The sequence below is a fragment of the Mixophyes fleayi genome, chromosome 4 (assembly GCF_038048845.1).
Source record: "Mixophyes fleayi isolate aMixFle1 chromosome 4, aMixFle1.hap1, whole genome shotgun sequence".
NCBI classification, from domain to species: domain Eukaryota; kingdom Metazoa; phylum Chordata; class Amphibia; order Anura; family Limnodynastidae; genus Mixophyes; species Mixophyes fleayi.
Window position 1 is genome coordinate 265,104,005 of NC_134405.1, and position 22,522 is coordinate 265,126,526.

A 22,522-nucleotide genomic window follows, 5' to 3' on the forward strand; every position below is an offset into this window, starting at 1 on the left:
TCCACTCCTGTCTTACTTTCTCTTGGAAACAATAACTTACATCAATCCTTTTACATAATTCTTGTTTCTGATGACATTTCTAACATTGTCCACAATTATCAACTTTCTAAGTCTTTTGTAAGCAAGAGAAATCGCAAAACATAGTGATTTCTTAATTGCCGTTGAAAACAATGCTTTTATCCACTCCTGTCTTACTTTCTCTTGGAAACAATAACTTACATCAATCCTTTTACATAATTCTTGTTTATAATGACATTTCTAACATTGTCCACAATTATCAACTTTCTAAGTCTTTCTGAGCAAAAGAAATTGTAAAACATAGTCATTTCTTAATTGCCGTATAAAGCAATGCTTTTTTCCACTCCTGTCGTACTTTCTCTTGGAAACAATGACTTACATGAATCCTTTTACATAATTCTTGTTTATGATGACATTTCCAACATTGTCCACAATTATCAACTTTCTAAGTCTTTCTGAGCAAGAGAAATTGCAAAACATAGTCATTTCTTAATTGCCATACAAAGCAATGCTTTTTTCCACTCCTGTCTCACTTTCTCTAGGACCAATGACTTACATCAATCCTTTTACATAATTCTTGTTTCTGATGACATTTCTAACATTGTCCACAATTATCAACTTTCTAAGTCTTTCTGAGCAAGAGAAATCGCAAAACAGTCATTTCCTAATTGCCGTACAAAGCAATGCTTTTTTCCACTCCTGTCTTACTTTCTCTTGGAATTAATGATTTACATCAATCCTTTTGCATAATTCTTGTTTCTGAGGGCATTTCTAACATTGTCCACAATTATCAACTTTCTAAGTCTTTCTGAGCAAGAGAAATAGCAAAACATAGTTATTTATTAATTGCCGTACAAAGCAATGCTTTTTTCCACTCCTGTCTTACTTTCTCTTGGAAACAATGACTAAAATGAATCCTTTTACATAAATCTTGTTTATGATGACATTTCCAACATTGTCCACAATTATCAACTTTCTAAGTCTTTCTGAGCAAGAGAAATAGAAATCGCAAAACACAGTCATTTCTTAATTGCCGTACAAAGCAATGCTTTTTTCCACTCCTGTCTTACTTTCTCTTGGAAACAATAACTTACATCAATCCTTTTACATAATTCTTGTTTCTGATGACATTTCTAACATTGTCCACAATTATCAACTTTCCAAGTCTTTCTAAGCAAGAGAAATCGCAAAACATAGTCATTTCTTAATTGCTGTTGAAAACAATGCTTTTATCCACTCCTGTCTTACTTTCTCTTGGAAACAATAACTTACATCAATCCTTTTGCATAATTTTTGTTTATGATGACATTTCTAACATTGTCCACAATTATAAGCTTTCTAAGTCTTTCTGAGCAAGAGAAATCGCAAAACATAGTCATTTTTCAATTGCCGTAAAAAGCAATGCTTTTTTCCACTCCGGTCGTACTTTCTCTTGGAAACAATGACTTACATGAATCCTTTTACATAATTCTTGTTTATGTTGACATTTCCAACATTGTCCACAATTGTCAACTTTCCAAGTCTTTCTAAGCAAGAGAAATTGCAAAACATAGTCATTTCTTAATTGCCGTAGAAAACAATGCTTTTATCCACTCCTGTCTTACTTTCTCTTGGAAACAATGATTTACATCAATCCTTTTACATAATTCTTGTTTCTGATTACATTTCTAACATTGTCCACAATTATCAACTTTCTAAGTCTTTCTGAGCAAGAGAAATCGCAAAACATAGTCATTTCCTAATTGCCGTACAAAGCAATGCTTTTTTCCACTCCTGTCTTACTTTCTCTTGGAAACAATGACTTAAAAGAATCCTTTTACATAATTCTTGTTTATGATGACATTTCCAACATTGTGCACAATTATCAACTTTCAAAGTCTTTCTGAGCAAGAGAAATCGCAAAAACATAGTAATTTCTTTATTGCCGTAGAAAACATTGATTTTTGTTACTCCTGTCTTACTTTCTCTTGGAAACAATGACTTACATCAATTCTTTTACATATTTCTTGTTTCTGATGACATTTCTAACCTTGTCCACAATTATCAACTTTCTAAGTCTTTCTGAGCAAAAGAAATTGCAAAACATAGTCATTTCTTAATTGCCGTATAAAGTAATGCTTTTTTCCACTCCTGTCTTACTTTCTCTTGGATACAATAACTTACATCAATCCTTTTACATAAACCTTGTTTCTGATGACATTTCTAACATTGTCCACAATTATCAACTTTCTAAGTCTTTCTGAGCAAGAGAAATCGCAAAACATAGTCATTTCTTAATTGCCGTTGAAAACAATGCTTTTATCCACTCCTGTCTTACTTTCTCTTGGAAACAATAACTTACATCAATCCTTTTGCATAATTCTTGTTTATGATGACATTTCTAACATTGTCAACAATTATCAACTTTCTAAGTCTTTCTGAGCAAGAGAAATCGCAAAACATAGTCATTTCTTAATTGCCGTACAAAGCAATGATTTTATCCACTCCTGTCTTACTTTCTCTTGGAAACAATGATTTACATCAATCCTTTTACATAATTCTTGTTTCTGATTACATTTCTAACATTGTTTATAATTATCAACATTCTAAGTCTTTCTGAGCAAGAGAAATCGCAAAACACAGTCATTTCTTAATTGCCGTACAAAGCAATGCTTTTTTCCACTCCTGTCTTACTTTCTCTTGGAAACAATGACTTTAATGAATCATTTTACATAATTCTTGTTTATGATGACATTTCCAACATTGTCCACATTTATCAACTTTCTAAGTCTTTCTGAGCAAGAGAAATTGCAAAACATAGTCATTTATTAATTGCCGTATAAGGCAATGCTTTTTTCCACTCCTGTCTTACTTTCTCTTGGATAAAATGACTTACATCAATCCTTTTACATAATCCTTGTTTCTGATGACATTTCTAACATTGTCCACAATTATCAACTTTCTAAGTCTTTCTGAGCAAGAGAAATCGCAAAACACAGTCATTTCTTAATTGCCGTACAAAGCAATGCTTTTTTCCACTCCTGTCTTACTTTCTCTTGAAAATAATGACTAAAATGAATCCTTTTACATAAATCTTGTTTATGATGACATTTCCAACAATGTCCACAATTATCAACTTTCTAAGTCTTTCTGAGCAAGAGAAATCGCAAAACACAGTCATTTCTTAATTGCCATACAAAGAAATGCTTTTTTCCACTCCTGTCTTACTTTCTCTTGGAAACAATGACTTAAATGAATCCTTTTACATAATTCTTGTTTATGATGACATTTCCAACATTGTCCACAATTATCAACTTTCAAAGTCTTTCTGAGCAAGGGAAATCACAAAACATAGTCATTTCTTACTTGCCGTTGAAAACAATGCTTTTATCCACTCCTGTCTTACTTTCTCTTGGAAACAATAACTTACATCAATCCTTTTACATAATTCTTGTTTATGATGACATTTCTAACATTGTCCACAATTATCAACTTGCTAAGTCTTTCTGAGCAAGAGAAATTGCAAAACATAGTCATTCTTCAATTGCCGTAAAAAGCAATGCTTTTTTCCACTCCTGTCGTACTTTCTCTTGGAAACAATGACTTACATGAATCCTTTTACATAATTCTTGTTTATGTTGACATTTCCAACATTGTCCACAATTATCAACTTTCTAAGTCTTTCTAAGCAAGAGAAATTGCAAAAACATAGTCATTTATTAATTGCCGTAGAAAACATTGATTTTTGTTACTCCTGTCTAACTTTCTCTTGGAAACAATGACTTACATCAATTCTTTTACATAATTCTTGTTTCTGATGACATTTCTAACATTGTCCACAATTATCAACTTTCTAAGTCTTTCTGAGCAAAAGAAATTGCAAAACATAGTCATTTCTTAATTGCCGTATAAAGCAATGCTTTTTTCCACTCCTGTCTTACTTTCTCTTGGATACAATAACTTACATCAATCCTTTTACATAAACCTTGTTTCTGATGACATTTCTAACATTGTCCACAATTATCAACTTTCTAAGTCTTTCTAAGCAAGAGAAATCGCAAAACATAGTCATTTCTTAATTGCCGTAAAAAGCAATGCTTTTTTCCACTCCTGTCTTACTTCCTCTTGGATAAAATGACTTACATCAATCCTTTTACATAATCCTTGTTTCTGATGACATTTCTAACATTGTCCACAATTATCAACTTTCTAAGTCTTTCTGAGCAAGAGAAATTGCAAAACATAGTCATTTATTAATTGCCGTATAAGGCAATGCTTTTTTCCACTCCTGCCTTACTTCCTCTTGGATAAAATGACTTACATCAATCCTTTTACATAATCCTTGTTTCTGATGACATTTCTAACATTGTCCACAATTATCAACTTTCTAAGTCTTTCTGAGCAAGAGAAATCGCAAAACACAGTCATTTCTTAATTGCCGTACAAAGCAATGCTTTTTTCCACTCCTGTCTTACTTTCTCTTGGAAACAATGACTTTAATGAATCATTTTACATAATTCTTGTTTATGATGACATTTCAAACATTGTCCACAATTATCAACTTTCTAAGTCTTTCTGAGCAAGAGAAATCGCAAAACATAGTCATTTATTAATTGCCGTATAAGGCAATGCTTTTTTCCACTCCTGTCTTACTTCCTCTTGGATAAAATGACTTACATCAATCCTTTTACATAATCCTTGTTTCTGATGACATTTCTAACATTGTCCACAATTATCAACTTTCTAAGTCTTTCTGAGCAAGAGAAATCGCAAAACACAGTCATTTCTTAATTGCCGAACAAAGCAATGCTTTTTTCCACTCCTGTCTAACGTTCTCTTGAAAACAATGACTAAAATGAATCCTTTTACATAAACCTTGTTTATGATGACATTTCCAACATTGTCCACAATTATCAACTTTCTAAGTCTTTCTGAGCAAGAGAAATCGCAAAACACAGTCATTTCTTAATTGCCATACAAAGCAATGCTTTTTTCATCTCCTGTCTTACTTTCTCTTGGAAACAATGACTTAAATGAATCCTTTTACATAATTCTTGTTTATGATGACATTTTCAACATTGTCCACAATTATCAACTTTCTAAGTCTTTCTGAGCAAGAGAAATCGCAAAACATAGTCATTTCTTAATTGCCGTACAAAGCAATGCTTTTTTCCACTCCTGTCTCACTTTCTCTAGGACCAATGACTTACATCAATCCTTTTACATAATTCTTGTTTCTGATGACATTTCTAACATTGTCCACAATTATCAACTTTCTAAGTCTTTCTGAGCAAGAGAAATCGCAAAACACAGTCATTTCTTAATTGCCGTACAAAGCAATGCTTTTTTCCACTCCTGTCTTACTTTCTCTTGAAAATAATGACTAAAATGAATCCTTTTACATAAATCTTGTTTATGATGACATTTCCAACAATGTCCACAATTATCAACTTTCTAAGTCTTTCTGAGCAAGAGAAATCGCAAAACACAGTCATTTCTTAATTGCCATACAAAGAAATGCTTTTTTCCACTCCTGTCTTACTTTCTCTTGGAAACAATGACTTAAATGAATCCTTTTACATAATTCTTGTTTATGATGACATTTCCAACATTGTCCACAATTATCAACTTTCAAAGTCTTTCTGAGCAAGGGAAATCACAAAACATAGTCATTTCTTACTTGCCGTTGAAAACAATGCTTTTATCCACTCCTGTCTTACTTTCTCTTGGAAACAATAACTTACATCAATCCTTTTACATAATTCTTGTTTATGATGACATTTCTAACATTGTCCACAATTATCAACTTGCTAAGTCTTTCTGAGCAAGAGAAATTGCAAAACATAGTCATTTTTCAATTGCCGTAAAAAGCAATGCTTTTTTCCACTCCTGTCGTACTTTCTCTTGAAAACAATGACTTACATGAATCCTTTTACATAATTCTTGTTTATGATGACATTTCCAACATTGTCCACAATTATTAACTTTCAAAGTCTTTCTGAGCAAGGTAAATCGCAAAACATAGTCATTTCTTAATTGCCGTATAAAGCAATGCTTTTTTCCACTCCTGTCTTACTTTCTCTTGGATACAATAACTTATATCAATCCTTTTACATAATTCTTGTTTATGAAGACATTTCTAACATTGTCCACAATTATCAACTTTCTAAGTCTTTCTGAGCAAAAGAAATTGCAAAACATAGTCATTTCTTAATTGCCGTATAAAGCAATGCTTTTTTCCACTCCTGTCGTACTTTCTCTTGGAAACAATGACTTACATGAATCCTTTTACATAATTCTTGTTTATGTTGACATTTCCAACATTGTGCACAATTATCAACTTTCAAAGTCTTTCTAAGCAAGAGAAATCGCAAAACATAGTCATTTCTTAATTGCCGTTGAAAACAATGCTTTTATCCACTCCTGTCTTACTTTCTCTTGGAAACAATAACTTACATCAATCCTTTTGCATAATTCTTGTTTATGATGACATTTCTAACATTGTCAACAATTATCAACTTTCTAAGTCTTTCTGAGCAAGAGAAATTGCAAAACATAGTCATTTTTCAATTGCCGTACAAAGCAATGCTTTTTTCCACTCCTGTCGTACTTTCTCTTGAAAACAATGACTTACATGAATCCTTTTACATAATTCTTGTTTATGATGACATTTCCAACATTGTCCACAATTATTAACTTTCAAAGTCTTTCTGAGCAAGGTAAATCGCAAAACATAGTCATTTCTTAATTGCCGTATAAAGCAATGCTTTTTTCCACTCCTGTCTTACTTTCTCTTGGATACAATAACTTATATCAATCCTTTTACATAATTCTTGTTTATGAAGACATTTCTAACATTGTCCACAATTATCAACTTTCTAAGTCTTTCTGAGCAAAAGAAATTGCAAAACATAGTCATTTCTTAATTGCCGTATAAAGCAATGCTTTTTTCCACTCCTGTCTTACTTTCTCTTGGAAACAATGACTTAAATGAATCCTTTCACATAATTCTTGTTTATGATGACATTTCCAACATTGTCCACAATTATTAACTTTCAAAGTCTTTCTGAGCAAGGTAAATCGCAAAACATAGTCATTTCTTAATTGCCGTATAAAGCAATGCTTTTTTCCACTCCTGTCTTACTTTCTCTTGGATACAATAACTTATATCAATCCTTTTACATAATTCTTGTCTATGAAGACATTTCTAACATTGTCCACAATTATCAACTTTCTAAGTCTTTCTGAGCAAGAGAAATCGCAAAACAGTCATTTCCTAATTGCCGTACAAAGCAATGCTTTTTTCCACTCCTGTCTTACTTTCTCTTGGAATTAATGATTTACATCAATTCTTTTACATAATTCTTGTTTCTGAGGACATTTCTAACATTGTCCACAATTATCAACTTTCTAAGTCTTTCTGAGCAAGAGAAATCGCAAAACATAGTTATTTATTAATTGCCGTACAAAGCAATGCTTTTTTCCACTCCTGTCTTACTTTCTCTTGGAAACAATGACTAAAATGAATCCTTTTACATAAATCTTGTTTATGATGACATTTCCAACATTGTCCACAATTATCAACTTTCTAAGTCTTTCTGAGCAAGAGAAATAGAAATCGCAAAACACAGTCATTTCTTAATTGCCGTACAAAGCAATGCTTTTTTCCACTCCTGTCTTACTTTCTCTTGGAATTAATGATTTACATCAATTCTTTTACATAATTCTTGTTTCTGAGGACATTTCTAACATTGTCCACAATTATCAACTTTCTAAGTCTTTCTGAGCAAAAGAAATTGCAAAACATAGTCATTTCTTAATTGCCGTATAAAGCAATGCTTTTTTCCACTCCTGTCGTACTTTCTCTTGGAAACAATGACTTACATGAATCCTTTTACATAATTCTTGTTTATGATGACATTTCCAACATTGTCCACAATTATCAACTTTCTAAGTCTTTCTGAGCAAGAGAAATCGCAAAACATAGTCATTTCTTAATTGCCATACAAAGCAATGCTTTTTTCCACTCCTGTCTCACTTTCTCTAGGACCAATGACTTACATCAATCCTTTTACATAATTCTTGTTTCTGATGACATTTCTAACATTGTCCACAATTATCAACTTTCTAAGTCTTTCTGAGCAAGAGAAATCGCAAAACAGTCATTTCCTAATTGCCGTACAAAGCAATGCTTTTTTCCACTCCTGTCTTACTTTCTCTTGGAATTAATGATTTACATCAATCCTTTTGCATAATTCTTGTTTCTGAGGGCATTTCTAACATTGTCCACAATTATCAACTTTCTAAGTCTTTCTGAGCAAGAGAAATAGCAAAACATAGTTATTTATTAATTGCCGTACAAAGCAATGCTTTTTTCCACTCCTGTCTTACTTTCTCTTGGAAACAATGACTAAAATGAATCCTTTTACATAAATCTTGTTTATGATGACATTTCCAACATTGTCCACAATTATCAACTTTCTAAGTCTTTCTGAGCAAGAGAAATAGAAATCGCAAAACACAGTCATTTCTTAATTGCCGTACAAAGCAATGCTTTTTTCCACTTCTGTCTTACTTTCTCTTGGAAACAATGACTTAAATGAATCCTTTTACATAATTCTTGTTTATGATGACATTTCCAACATTGTCCACAATTATTAACTTTCAAAGTCTTTCTGAGCAAGGGAAATCGCAAAACATAGTCATTTCTTACTTGCCGTTGAAAACAATGCTTTTATCCACTCCTGTCTTACTTTCTCTTGGAAACAATAACTTACATCAATCCTTTTACATAATTCTTGTTTCTGATGACATTTCTAACATTGTCCACAATTATCAACTTTCCAAGTCTTTCTAAGCAAGAGAAATCGCAAAACATAGTCATTTCTTAATTGCTGTTGAAAACAATGCTTTTATCCACTCCTATCTTACTTTCTCTTGGAAACAATAACTTACATCAATCCTTTTGCATAATTCTTGTTTATGATGACATTTCTAACATTGTCCACAATTATCAACTTTCTAAGTCTTTCTGAGCAAGAGAAATCGCAAAACATAGTCATTTTTCAATTGCCGTAAAAAGCAATGCTTTTTTCCACTCCTGTCGTACTTTCTCTTGGAAACAATGACTTACATGAATCCTTTTACATAATTCTTGTTTATGTTGACATTTCCAACATTGTCCACAATTGTCAACTTTCTAAGTCTTTCTAAGCAAGAGAAATTGCAAAACATAGTCATTTCTTAATTGCCGTAGAAAACAATGCTTTTATCCACTCCTGTCTTACTTTCTCTTGGAAACAATGATTTACATCAATCCTTTTACATAATTCTTGTTTCTGATTACATTTCTAACATTGTCCACAATTATCAACTTTCTAAGTCTTTCTGAGCAAGAGAAATTGCAAAACATAGTCATTTTTCAATTGCCGTACAAAGCAATGCTTTTTTCCACTCCTGTCTTACTTTCTCTTGGACCAATGACTTACATCAATCCTTTTACATAATTCTTGTTTCTGATGACATTTCTAACATTGTCCACAATTATCAACTTTCTAAGTCTTTCTGAGCAAGAGAAATCGCAAAACATAGTCATTTCCTAATTGCCGTACAAAACAATGCTTTTTTCCACTCCTGTCTTACTTGCTCTTGGAAACAATGACTTAAAAGAATCCTTTTACATAATTCTTGTTTATGATGACATTTCCAATATTGTGCACAATTATCAACTTTCAAAGTCTTTCTGAGCAAGAGAAATCGCAAAAACATAGTAATTTCTTTATTGCCGTAGAAAACATTGATTTTTGTTACTCCTGTCTTACTTTCTCTTGGAAACAATGACTTACATCAATTCTTTTACATATTTCTTGTTTCTGATGACATTTCTAACCTTGTCCACAATTATCAACTTTCTAAGTCTTTCTGAGCAAAAGAAATTGCAAAACATAGTCATTTCTTAATTGCCGTATAAAGTAATGCTTTTTTCCACTCCTGTCTTACTTTCTCTTGGATACAATAACTTACATCAATCCTTTTACATAAACCTTGTTTCTGATGACATTTCTAACATTGTCCACAATTATCAACTTTCTAAGTCTTTCTGAGCAAGAGAAATCGCAAAACATAGTCATTTCTTAATTGCCATTGAAAACAATGCTTTTATCCACTCCTGTCTTACTTTCTCTTGGAAACAATAACTTACATCAATCCTTTTGCATAATTCTTGTTTATGATGACATTTCTAACATTGTCAACAATTATCAACTTTCTAAGTCTTTCTGAGCAAGAGAAATCGCAAAACATAGTCATTTTTCAATTGCCGTACAAAGCAATGCTTTTTTCCACTCCTGTCGTACTTTCTCTTGAAAACAATGACTTACATGAATCCTTTTACATAATTCTTGTTTATGATGACATTTCCAACATTGTCCACAATTATCAACTTTCTAAGTCTTTCTAAGCAAGAGAAATCGCAAAACATAGTCATTTCTTAATTGCCGTACAAAGCAATGATTTTATCCACTCCTGTCTTACTTTCTCTTGAAAACAATGATTTACATCAATCCTTTTACATAATTCTTGTTTCTGATTACATTTCTAACATTGTCCATAATTATCAACATTCTAAGTCTTTCTGAGCAAGAGAAATCGCAAAACACAGTCATTTCTTAATTGCCGTACAAAGCAATGCTTTTTTCCACTCCTGTCTTACTTTCTCTTGGAAACAATGACTTTAATGAATCATTTTACATAATTCTTGTTTATGATGACATTTCCAACATTGTCCACAATTATCAACTTTCTAAGTCTTTCTGAGCAAGAGAAATTGCAAAACATAGTCATTTATTAATTGCCGTATAAGGCAATGCTTTTTTCCACTCCTGTCTTACTTCCTCTTGGATAAAATGACTTACATCAATCCTTTTACATAATCCTTGTTTCTGATGACATTTCTAACATTGTCCACAATTATCAACTTTCTAAGTCTTTCTGAGCAAGAGAAATCGCAAAACACAGTCATTTCTTAATTGCCGTACAAAGCAATGCTTTTTTCCACTCCTGTCTTACTTTCTCTTGAAAACAATGACTAAAATGAATCCTTTTACATAAATCTTGTTTATGATGACATTTCCAACATTGTCCACAATTATCAACTTTCTAAGTCTTTCTGAGCAAGAGAAATCGCAAAACACAGTCATTTCTTAATTGCCATACAAAGCAATGCTTTTTTCCACTCCTGTCTTACTTTCTCTTGGAAACAATGACTTAAATGAATCCTTTTACATAATTCTTGTTTATGATGACATTTCCAACATTGTCCACAATTATCAACTTTCAAAGTCTTTCTGAGCAAGGGAAATCACAAAACATAGTCATTTCTTACTTGCCGTTGAAAACAATGCTTTTATCCACTCCTGTCTTACTTTCTCTTGGAAACAATAACTTACATCAATCCTTTTACATAATTCTTGTTTATGATGACATTTCTAACATTGTCCACAATTATCAACTTGCTAAGTCTTTCTGAGCAAGAGAAATCGCAAAACATAGTCATTTTTCAATTGCCGTAAAAAGCAATGCTTTTTTCCACTCCTGTCGTACTTTCTCTTGGAAACAATGACTTACATGAATCCTTTTACATAATTCTTGTTTATGTTGACATTTCCAACATTGTCCACAATTATCAACTTTCTAAGTCTTTCTAAGCAAGAGAAATTGCAAAACATAGTCATTTTTCAATTGCCGTACAAAGCAATGCTTTTTTCCACTCCTGTCTCACTTTCTCTTGGACCAATGACTTACATCAATCCTTTTACATAATTCTTGTTTCTGATGACATTTCTAACATTGTCCACAATTATCAACTTTCTAAGTCTTTCTGAGCAAGAGAAATCGCAAAACATAGTCATTTCCTAATTGCCGTAGAAAGCAATGCTTTTTTCCACTCCTGTCTTACTTTCTCTTGGAAACAATGACTTAAAAGAATCCTTTTACATAATTCTTGTTTATGATGACATTTCCAATATTGTGCACAATTATCAACTTTCAAAGTCTTTCTGAGCAAGAGAAATCGCAAAAACATAGTAATTTCTTTATTGCCGTAGAAAACATTGATTTTTGTTACTCCTGTCTAACTTTCTCTTGGAAACAATGACTTACATCAATTCTTTTACATAATTCTTGTTTCTGATGACATTTCTAACATTGTCCACAATTATCAACTTTCTAAGTCTTTCTGAGCAAAAGAAATTGCAAAACATAGTCATTTCTTAATTGCCGTATAAAGCAATGCTTTTTTCCACTCCTGTCTTACTTTCTCTTGGATACAATAACTTACATCAATCCTTTTACATAATTCTTGTTTCTGAGGACATTTCTAACATTGTCCACAATTATCAACTTTCTAAGTCTTTCTGAGCAAGAGAAATCGCAAAACATAGTTATTTATTAATTGCCGTACAAAGCAATGCTTTTTTCCACTCCTGTCTTACTTTCTCTTGGAAACAATGACTAAAATGAATCCTTTTACATAAATCTTGTTTATGATGACATTTCCAACATTGTCCACAATTATCAACTTTCTAAGTCTTTCTGAGCAAGAGAAATAGAAATCGCAAAACACAGTCATTTCTTAATTGCCGTACAAAGCAATGCTTTTTTCCACTCCTGTCTTACTTTCTCTTGGAAACAATGACTTAAATGAATCCTTTTACATAATTCTTGTTTATGATGTTATTTCCAACATTGTCCACAATTATTAACTTTCAAAGTCTTTCTGAGCAAGGGAAATCGCAAAACATAGTCATTTCTTACTTGCCATTGAAAACAATGCTTTTATCCACTCCTGTCTTACTTTCTCTTGGAAACAATAACTTACATCAATCCTTTTACATAATTCTTGTTTCTGATGACATTTCTAACATTGTCCACAATTATCAACTTTCTAAGTCTTTTGTAAGCAAGAGAAATCGCAAAACATAGTGATTTCTTAATTGCCGTTGAAAACAATGCTTTTATCCACTCCTGTCTTACTTTCTCTTGGAAACAATAACTTACATCAATCCTTTTACATAATTCTTGTTTATAATGACATTTCTAACATTGTCCACAATTATCAACTTTCTAAGTCTTTCTGAGCAAAAGAAATTGTAAAACATAGTCATTTCTTAATTGCCGTATAAAGCAATGCTTTTTTCCACTCCTGTCGTACTTTCTCTTGGAAACAATGACTTACATGAATCCTTTTACATAATTCTTGTTTATGATGAAATTTCCAACATTGTCCACAATTATCAACTTTCTAAGTCTTTCTGAGCAAGAGAAATTGCAAAACATAGTCATTTCTTAATTGCCATACAAAGCAATGCTTTTTTCCACTCCTGTCTCACTTTCTCTAGGACCAATGACTTACATCAATCCTTTTACATAATTCTTGTTTCTGATGACATTTCTAACATTGTCCACAATTATCAACTTTCTAAGTCTTTCTGAGCAAGAGAAATCGCAAAACAGTCATTTCCTAATTGCCGTACAAAGCAATGCTTTTTTCCACTCCTGTCTTACTTTCTCTTGGAATTAATGATTTACATCAATCCTTTTGCATAATTCTTGTTTCTGAGGGCATTTCTAACATTGTCCACAATTATCAACTTTCTAAGTCTTTCTGAGCAAGAGAAATAGCAAAACATAGTTATTTATTAATTGCCGTACAAAGCAATGCTTTTTTCCACTCCTGTCTTACTTTCTCTTGGAAACAATGACTAAAATGAATCCTTTTACATAAATCTTGTTTATGATGACATTTCCAACATTGTCCACAATTATCAACTTTCTAAGTCTTTCTGAGCAAGAGAAATAGAAATCGCAAAACACAGTCATTTCTTAATTGCCGTACAAAGCAATGCTTTTTTCCACTCCTGTCTTACTTTCTCTTGGAAACAATAACTTACATCAATCCTTTTACATAATTCTTGTTTCTGATGACATTTCTAACATTGTCCACAATTATCAACTTGCTAAGTCTTTCTGAGCAAGAGAAATTGCAAAACATAGTCAATTCTTAATTGCTGTTGAAAACAATGCTTTTATCCACTCCTGTCTTACTTTCTCTTGGAAACAATAACTTACATCAATCCTTTTGCATAATTTTTGTTTATGATGACATTTCTAACATTGTCCACAATTATCAACTTTCTAAGTCTTTCTGAGCAAGAGAAATCGCAAAACATAGTCATTTTTCAATTGCCGTAAAAAGCAATGCTTTTTTCCACTCCTGTCGTACTTTCTCTTGGAAACAATGACTTACATGAATCCTTTTACATAATTCTTGTTTATGTTGACATTTCCAACATTGTCCACAATTGTCAACTTTCCAAGTCTTTCTAAGCAAGAGAAATTGCAAAACATAGTCATTTCTTAATTGCCGTAGAAAACAATGCTTTTATCCACTCCTGTCTTACTTTCTCTTGGAAACAATGATTTACATCAATCCTTTTACATAATTCTTGTTTATGATGACATTTCCAACATTGTGCACAATTATCAACTTTCAAAGTCTTTCTGAGCAAGAGAAATCGCAAAAACATAGTAATTTCTTTATTGCCGTAGAAAACATTGATTTTTGTTACTCCTGTCTTACTTTCTCTTGGAAACAATGACTTACATCAATTCTTTTACATATTTCTTGTTTCTGATGACATTTCTAACCTTGTCCACAATTATCAACTTTCTAAGTCTTTCTGAGCAAAAGAAATTGCAAAACATAGTCATTTCTTAATTGCCGTATAAAGTAATGCTTTTTTCCACTCCTGTCTTACTTTCTCTTGGATACAATAACTTACATCAATCCTTTTACATAAACCTTGTTTCTGATGACATTTCTAACATTGTCCACAATTATCAACTTTCTAAGTCTTTCTGAGCAAGAGAAATCGCAAAACATAGTCATTTCTTAATTGCCGTTGAAAACAATGCTTTTATCCACTCCTGTCTTACTTTCTCTTGGAAACAATAACTTACATCAATCCTTTTGCATAATTCTTGTTTATGATGACATTTCTAACATTGTCAACAATTATCAACTTTCTAAGTCTTTCTGAGCAAGAGAAATCGCAAAACATAGTCATTTCTTAATTGCCGTACAAAGCAATGATTTTATCCACTCCTGTCTTACTTTCTCTTGGAAACAATGATTTACATCAATCCTTTTACATAATTCTTGTTTCTGATTACATTTCTAACATTGTTTATAATTATCAACATTCTAAGTCTTTCTGAGCAAGAGAAATCGCAAAACACAGTCATTTCTTAATTGCCGTACAAAGCAATGCTTTTTTCCACTCCTGTCTTACTTTCTCTTGGAAACAATGACTTTAATGAATCATTTTACATAATTCTTGTTTATGATGACATTTCCAACATTGTCCACATTTATCAACTTTCTAAGTCTTTCTGAGCAAGAGAAATTGCAAAACATAGTCATTTATTAATTGCCGTATAAGGCAATGCTTTTTTCCACTCCTGTCTTACTTTCTCTTGGATAAAATGACTTACATCAATCCTTTTACATAATCCTTGTTTCTGATGACATTTCTAACATTGTCCACAATTATCAACTTTCTAAGTCTTTCTAAGCAAGAGAAATCGCAAAACATAGTCATTTCTTAATTGCCGTAAAAAGCAATGCTTTTTTCCACTCCTGTCTTACTTCCTCTTGGATAAAATGACTTACATCAATCCTTTTACATAATCCTTGTTTCTGATGACATTTCTAACATTGTCCACAATTATCAACTTTCTAAGTCTTTCTGAGCAAGAGAAATTGCAAAACATAGTCATTTATTAATTGCCGTATAAGGCAATGCTTTTTTCCACTCCTGTCTTACTTCCTCTTGGATAAAATGACTTACATCAATCCTTTTACATAATCCTTGTTTCTGATGACATTTCTAACATTGTCCACAATTATCAACTTTCTAAGTCTTTCTGAGCAAGAGAAATCGCAAAACACAGTCATTTCTTAATTGCCGTACAAAGCAATGCTTTTTTCCACTCCTGTCTTACTTTCTCTTGGAAACAATGACTTTAATGAATCATTTTACATAATTCTTGTTTATGATGACATTTCAAACATTGTCCACAATTATCAACTTTCTAAGTCTTTCTGAGCAAGAGAAATCGCAAAACATAGTCATTTATTAATTGCCGTATAAGGCAATGCTTTTTTCCACTCCTGTCTTACTTCCTCTTGGATAAAATGACTTACATCAATCCTTTTACATAATCCTTGTTTCTGATGACATTTCTAACATTGTCCACAATTATCAACTTTCTAAGTCTTTCTGAGCAAGAGAAATCGCAAAACACAGTCATTTCTTAATTGCCGAACAAAGCAATGCTTTTTTCCACTCCTGTCTAACGTTCTCTTGAAAACAATGACTAAAATGAATCCTTTTACATAAACCTTGTTTATGATGACATTTCCAACATTGTCCACAATTATCAACTTTCTAAGTCTTTCTGAGCAAGAGAAATCGCAAAACACAGTCATTTCTTAATTGCCATACAAAGCAATGCTTTTTTCATCTCCTGTCTTACTTTCTCTTGGAAACAATGACTTAAATGAATCCTTTTACATAATTCTTGTTTATGATGACATTTCCAACATTGTCCACAATTATCAACTTTCTAAGTCTTTCTGAGCAAGAGAAATCGCAAAACATAGTCATTTCTTAATTGCCGTACAAAGCAATGCTTTTTTCCACTCCTGTCTCACTTTCTCTAGGACCAATGACTTACATCAATCCTTTTACATAATTCTTGTTTCTGATGACATTTCTAACATTGTCCACAATTATCAACTTTCTAAGTCTTTCTGAGCAAGAGAAATCGCAAAACACAGTCATTTCTTAATTGCCGTACAAAGCAATGCTTTTTTCCACTCCTGTCTTACTTTCTCTTGAAAATAATGACTAAAATGAATCCTTTTACATAAATCTTGTTTATGATGACATTTCCAACAATGTCCACAATTATCAACTTTCTAAGTCTTTCTGAGCAAGAGAAATCGCAAAACACAGTCATTTCTTAATTGCCATACAAAGAAATGCTTTTTTCCACTCCTGTCTTACTTTCTCTTGGAAACAATGACTTAAATGAATCCTTTTACATAATTCTTGTTTATGATGACATTTCCAACATTGTCCACAATTATCAACTTTCAAAGTCTTTCTGAGCAAGGGAAATCACAAAACATAGTCATTTCTTACTTGCCGTTGAAAACAATGCTTTTATCCACTCCTGTCTTACTTTCTCTTGGAAACAATAACTTACATCAATCCTTTTACATAATTCTTGTTTATGATGACATTTCTAACATTGTCCACAATTATCAACTTGCTAAGTCTTTCTGAGCAAGAGAAATTGCAAAACATAGTCATTTTTCAATTGCCGTAAAAAGCAATGCTTTTTTCCACTCCTGTCGTACTTTCTCTTGGAAACAATGACTTACATGAATCCTTTTACATAATTCTTGTTTATGTTGACATTTCCAACATTGTCCACAATTATCAACTTTCTAAGTCTTTCTAAGCAAGAGAAATTGCAAAAACATAGTCATTTATTAATTGCCGTAGAAAACATTGATTTTTGTTACTCCTGTCTAACTTTCTCTTGGAAACAATGACTTACATCAATTCTTTTACATAATTCTTGTTTCTGATGACATTTCTAACATTGTCCACAATTATCAACTTTCTAAGTCTTTCTGAGCAAAAGAAATTGCAAAACATAGTCATTTCTTAATTGCCGTATAAAGCAATGCTTTTTTCCACTCCTGTCTTACTTTCTCTTGGATACAATAACTTACATCAATCCTTTTACATAAACCTTGTTTCTGATGACATTTCTAACATTGTCCACAATTATCAACTTTCTAAGTCTTTCTAAGCAAGAGAAATCGCAAAACATAGTCATTTCTTAATTGCCATTGAAAACAATGCTTTTATCCACTCCTGTCTTACTTTCTCTTGGAAACAATAACTTACATCAATCCTTTTGCATAATTCTTGTTTATGATGACATTTCCAACATTGTCCACAATTATCAACTTTCTAAGTCTTTCTAAGCAAGAGAAATCGCAAAACATAGTCATTTTTCAATTGCCGTACAAAGCAATGCTTTTTTCCACTCCTGTCGTACTTTCTCTTGAAAACAATGACTTACATGAATCCTTTTACATAATTCTTGTTTATGATGACATTTCCAACATTGTCCACAATTATCAACTTTCTAAGTCTTTCTAAGCAAGAGAAATCGCAAAACATAGTCATTTCTTAATTGCCGTACAAAGCAATGATTTTATCCACTCCTGTCTTACTTTCTCTTGGAAACAATGATTTACATCAATCCTTTTACATAATTCTTGTTTCTGATTACATTTCTAACATTGTCCATAATTATCAACATTCTAAGTCTTTCTGAGCAAGAGAAATCGCAAAACACAGTCATTTCTTAATTGCCGTACAAAGCAATGCTTTTTTCCACTCCTGTCTTACTTTCTCTTGGAAACAATGACTTTAATGAATCATTTTACATAATTCTTGTTTATGATGACATTTCCAACATTGTCCACAATTATCAACTTTCTAAGTCTTTCTGAGCAAGAGAAATTGCAAAACATAGTCATTTATTAATTGCCGTATAAGGCAATGCTTTTTTCCACTCCTGTCTTACTTCCTCTTGGATAAAATGACTTACATCAATCCTTTTACATAATCCTTGTTTCTGATGACATTTCTAACATTGTCCACAATTATCAACTTTCTAAGTCTTTCTGAGCAAGAGAAATCGCAAAACACAGTCATTTCTTAATTGCCGTACAAAGCAATGCTTTTTTCCACTCCTGTCTTACTTTCTCTTGGAAACAATGACTTTAATGAATCATTTTACATAATTCTTGTTTATGATGACATTTCAAACATTGTCCACAATTATCAACTTTCTAAGTCTTTCTGAGCAAGAGAAATCGCAAAACATAGTCATTTATTAATTGCCGTATAAGGCAATGCTTTTTTCCACTCCTGTCTTACTTCCTCTTGGATAAAATGACTTACATCAATCCTTTTACATAATCCTTGTTTCTGATGACATTTCTAACATTGTCCACAATTATCAACTTTCTAAGTCTTTCTGAGCAAGAGAAATCGCAAAACACAGTCATTTCTTAATTGCCGAACAAAGCAATGCTTTTTTCCACTCCTGTCTAACGTTCTCTTGAAAACAATGACTAAAATGAATCCTTTTACATAAACCTTGTTTATGATGACATTTCCAACATTGTCCACAATTATCAACTTTCTAAGTCTTTCTGAGCAAGAGAAATCGCAAAACACAGTCATTTCTTAATTGCCATACAAAGCAATGCTTTTTTCATCTCCTGTCTTACTTTCTCTTGGAAACAATGACTTAAATGAATCCTTTTACATAATTCTTGTTTATGATGACATTTCCAACATTGTCCACAATTATCAACTTTCTAAGTCTTTCTGAGCAAGAGAAATCGCAAAACATAGTCATTTCTTAATTGCCGTACAAAGCAATGCTTTTTTCCACTCCTGTCTCACTTTCTCTAGGACCAATGACTTACATCAATCCTTTTACATAATTCTTGTTTCTGATGACATTTCTAACATTGTCCACAATTATCAACTTTCTAAGTCTTTCTGAGCAAGAGAAATCGCAAAACAGTCATTTCCTAATTGCCGTACAAAGCAATGCTTTTTTCCACTCCTGTCTTACATTCTCTTGGAATTAATGTTTTACATCAATCCTTTTGCATAATTCTTGTTTCTGAGGGCATTTCTAACATTGTCCACAATTATGAACTTTCTAAGTCTTTCTGAGCAAGAGAAATCGCAAAACATAGTTATTTATTAATTGCCGTACAAAGCAATGCTTTTTTCCACTCCTGTCTTACTTTCTCTTGGAAACAATGACGTACATCAATCCTTTTACATAATTCTTGTTTATGATGACATTTCCAACATTGTCCACAATTATCAACTTTCTAAGTCTTTCTGAGCAAGAGAAATCGCAAAACATAGTTATTTATTAATTGCCGTACAAAGCAATGCTTTTTTCCACTCCTGTCTTACTTTCTCTTGGAAACAATGACTAAAATGAATCCTTTTACATAAATCTTGTTTATGATGACTTTTCCAACATTGTCCACAATTATCAACTTTCTAAGTCTTTCTTAGCAAGAGAAATAGAAATCGCAAAACACAGTCATTTCTTAATTGCCGTACAAAGCAATGCTTTTTTCCACTCCTGTCTTACTTTCTCTTGGAAACAATGACTTAAATGAATCCTTTTACATAATTCTTGTTTATGATGACATTTCCAACATTGTCCACAATTATTAGCTTTCAAAGTCTTTCTGAGCAAGGGAAATCGCAAAACATAGTCATTTCTTACTTGCCGTTGAAAACAATGCTTTTATCCACTCCTGTCTTACTTTCTCTTGGAAACAATAACTTACATCAATCCTTTTGCATAATTCTTGTTTATGATGACATTTCTAACATTGTCCACAATTATCAACTTTCTAAGTCTTTCTGAGCAAGAGAAATCGCAAAACATAGTCATTTTTCAATTGCCGTAAAAAGCAATGCTTTTTTCCACTCCTGTCGTACTTTCTCTTGGAAACAATGACTTACATGAATCCTTTTACATAATTCTTGTTTATGTTGACATTTCCAACATTGTCCACAATTATCAACTTTCTAAGTCTTTCTAAGCAAGAGAAATTGCAAAACATAGTCATTTCTTAATTGCCGTAGAAAACAATGCTTTTATCCACTCCTGTCTTACTTTCTCTTGGAAACAATGATTTACATCAATCCTTTTACATAATTCTTGTTTCTGATTACATTTCTAACATTGTCCACAATTATCAACTTTCTAAGTCTTTCTGAGCAAGAGAAATTGCAAAACATAGTCATTTTTCAATTGCCGTACAAAGCAATGCTTTTTTCCACTCCTGTCTCACTTTCTCTTGGACCAATGACTTACATCAATCCTTTTACATAATTCTTGTTTCTGATGACATTTCTAACATTGTCCACAATTATCAACTTTCTAAGTCTTTCTGAGCAAGAGAAATCGCAAAACATAGTCATTTCCTAATTGCCGTACAAAGCAATGCTTTTTTCCACTCCTGTCTTACTTTCTCTTGGAAACAATGACTTAAAAGAATCCTTTTACATAATTCTTGTTTATGATGACATTTCCAACATTGTGCACAATTATCAACTTTCAAAGTCTTTCTGAGCAAGAGAAATCGCAAAAACATAGTAATTTCTTTATTGCCGTAGAAAACATTGATTTTTGTTACTCCTGTCTTACTTTCTCTTGGAAACAATGACTTACATCAATTCTTTTACATATTTCTTGTTTCTGATGACATTTCTAACATTGTCCACAATTATCAACTTTCTAAGTCTTTCTGAGCAAAAGAAATTGCAAAACATAGTCATTTCTTAATTGCCGTATAAAGCAATGCTTTTTTCCACTCCTGTCTTACTTTCTCTTGGATACAATAACTTACATCAATCCTTTTACATAAACCTTGTTTCTGATGACATTTCTAACATTGTCCACAATTATCAACTTTCTAAGTCTTTCTAAGCAAGAGAAATCGCAAAACATAGTCATTTCTTAATTGCCGTTGAAAACAATGCTTTTATCCACTCCTGTCTTACTTTCTCTTGGAAACAATAACTTACATCAATCCTTTTACATAATTCTTGTTTATGATGACATTTCTAACATTGTTAACAATTATCAACTTTCTAAGTCTTTCTGAGCAAGAGAAATCGCAAAACATAGTCATTTCTTAATTGCCGTACAAAGCAATGATTTTATCCACTCCTGTCTTACTTTCTCTTGGAAACAATGATTTACATCAATCCTTTTACATGATTCTTGTTTCTGATTACATTTCTAACATTGTCCATAATTATCAACATTCTAAGTCTTTCTGAGCAAGAGAAATCGCAAAACACAGTCATTTCTTAATTGCCGTACAAAGCAATGCTTTTTTCCACTCCTGTCTTACTTTCTCTTGGAAACAATGACTTTAATGAATCATTTTACATAATTCTTGTTTATGATGACATTTCCAACATTGTCCACAATTATCAACTTTCTAAGTCTTTCTGAGCAAGAGAAATTGCAAAACATAGTCATTTATTAATTGCCGTATAAGGCAATGCTTTTTTCCACTCCTGTCTTACTTCATCTTGGATAAAATGACTTACATCAATCCTTTTACATAATCCTTGTTTCTGATGACATTTCTAACATTGTCCACAATTATCAATTTTCTAAGTCTTTCTGAGCAAGAGAAATCGCAAAACACAGTCCTTTCTTATTTGCCGTACAAAGCAATGCTTTTTTCCACTCCTGTCTTACTTTCTCTTGAAAACAATGACTAAAATGAATCCTTTTACATAAATCTTGTTTA